We start from the raw sequence: 2,496 nt of genomic DNA, 5'->3' as shown, positions 1-2,496 counted from the left end.
CACGGAAACGTCTTCGGACAGCGCTGGCTCTTCGGCTTTGAAACGGAGATGAGCACTGCAACCCTAGAGTCGGACTCGAGTGGCTTTTGAGCAAGGGAAACCTTTACCTAACCCATATTTTCCCCAACTTTTCTGCAGCAAGAATTTTTTTTTTCAATGGTGGACCTTTCAGTATAGCGAGAATTATGTGTTCAGGAATCTCTTTAACGTGTGCCCAGGTTTGGTACAACCCCTTGAAAGCAGGATTTACATGGGCAGCTGGAATGTATCGCGTATAGTCCAGTCGGTAAAAGCCCCTATGGCTATTACAGTACAGTCCTCTTCGGAGTTACTCCAGTTGGAATCCGGGGGCTTAGACCGGAGCGACTCTGCCCAGGACTGGACTGTGAGAAGCTCAGCTCTTAGTTCCCCAAATTGTGGATAGTCGCTTTCTTCCTCTTTTAGTAAAAGCAGGGTAAGATTTTCGCTTTACAAAGACAGAGGAAATAATACTGAGACACTGCCAAAGAAGATCCATAGCTTTGGCTGTTGCCCTGTATTGGCCACAGTATCTTTGTGGTTTACCAGTTCGGAGCTGGAGGAAAGACAAGTCTCATGAAGGTCTTTGGAGCTGGAACACAGAGTCGGAGGGCACTCACTCAATTTAAAATAGAAACTTAAATAAATTTTAAAATGCGATCTCTCCTCGCCCGAGTGTGGTATACGCAAATAAGGACTGGAAACGTGAGAATGGAATGCCTCTGGAGGGTGCCTCCCTGGGCAACAACTCTTCCACGTTTGCCCTGTTCATTCATCTGGCCACTAAATCTGCAAGAATACATGACCAAGCCAAAAGGAACGAGCCAGGAACGTTTGTTTTCCCTATGGTTCTGGAAATGGGCTAGACCCTGTGTGGTTACATGCTGGTGCCAGTGGTTTCTCCCCACCCAGCGAAAAAAACCCTCCATCTTCTGGCCATCTCTAGCACAGTTAACTGGCTGCCTGGCCAAATATTTATTGGGTTAAATGTTTTTTTAAAAAATAAAATCATCTGACTTGGAAGCACAGAAGCTTTATGCAATATCCCTGATTCTCCACATTTCCCAGTTAAGGGGGAAATGCTGTCCAACCAAATTACAAAGATGATCTGGCTCCAATGGTAACAAGAGAAAGAAATTTCACTTAAAAAAAATAGAAACACATCTTACATTTCAGATAGGGACATTTAACTGCTTGTGTACACATTGACTTCAGAAAGGTTAACTTGCTACAGCTCCAAGCCCAGGTAAGAGAGGAGAAGAAGAGAGGTCCTATACATAAGATGAAACAGAAGGCAAGCAACAGCCAAAGAGGCTCAGCCTCTAACAGATGCCAACTGCCAAGTGTACCTGAATTACTTTCCCTCCCAGATGCATGCAGAGGAACAGTGTCTTAACAATATGGTGGCAGCAGTGGAGGAATAAAACACAAATTCCTTCAGACGCCACCTGCAAATGGAGATTTGCAGCTTACTCGGAGGAATGAGTAAGATTCTTCATGAGAGTTTTCTCTGGGACAGGATTGCTGTTGCCCAATGCAGATGTAACACTGCCCAGGGCCCAGTCTCCTAATCATGATTTGGAGATCAGGTGTGTCCCGCAGGCCCCTGCTTTCTTCCCTCTCCCTCATGGGTCCCTTTTCACAGCTAAACATGGTGGCAATTATGTGGGCATCTATCCTTTGCTAACTGTGGTAAGCGCTGGGGTAATTTCCTGCGGGAGCGCACAGGAGCGGAGCTCCGGCAGTAAGGAGCCCAGGGGGCGGGCACATGCAACAAGCCCCGCCCCCTGCTCCCAGCAGCTCTCAGTCGGGCCACGAGGAGCAAGAAGCAGCCAGGTATGTTGCAGAGCCCCACCCATCCCCCAGCCCGCCTTCAGGTACAAGCTCTCCCTCCTCTGTGAAGGCACTCCTTTAAGCAGAGTGGAGGTGCTGTAGTTGACTGATTCCCGCACTGAGCAGGGAGGTTGGAGTAGGTGACCCCTAGGATCCCTTCTAACTCTGTGTCAAGAAACTGGTCTCCTTTAAGAGAGTTTTTCTGCCTAAGCGTTGGCTTTCTTGACTATAGAAGTCATCACCCCCACCTGCCGGCTTGTTCTCAGAATTGTTGCTTAGGCTGGCAGAAGTGATTAAGTTGAGAACTGTCATCTAAAGTGGCTGACAGCTTGCAATCTAGAGATCTCTCCTGGTCACAGCTTTGTGTTGACTCACTGGCTTTTCTTTCTGCACTGAGAACTTCGGCCCCACTAGAAAAAACATTTGTCCCACAATCCTCAAAACCCTGGCTACAGGCCTGGAAGACACTGCAATCCTAAACAAGAGTTACACCTTTCTAAGTGTATCGAAGGTTAAGGTTGAGGAAGGTTAACACATTCAGGATTGCACTATTATTATTCCAAACTAAAGACTGAACATATGTTGAGATCAATGCTCCCTCTAAGCTGTGGAATCTCGTGAGCGAAAATTCTACTTTGTGAGCTA

The 2,496-nt window shown here is 47.1% G+C and overlaps 1 protein-coding gene across 1 annotated transcript in view; it reads left to right on the top strand.

Moving 5' to 3' along the window:
• The window catches only part of LOC107124868 (tumor necrosis factor receptor superfamily member 11A-like), a gene marked incomplete at its 5' end in the record, with an annotated part of 29,595 nt that overhangs the window by 24,932 nt on the left and 2,167 nt on the right, over positions 1–2,496 (top strand). The gene's annotated exons all lie outside the window — the stretch shown is intronic.

This window comes from Gekko japonicus, unplaced genomic scaffold (assembly GCF_001447785.1).
Source record: "Gekko japonicus isolate JY-2015 unplaced genomic scaffold, Gekko_japonicus_V1.1 scaffold5318, whole genome shotgun sequence".
NCBI lineage: Eukaryota > Metazoa > Chordata > Lepidosauria > Squamata > Gekkonidae > Gekko > Gekko japonicus.
This window is presented reverse-complemented; position numbering and strand designations above follow the sequence as displayed.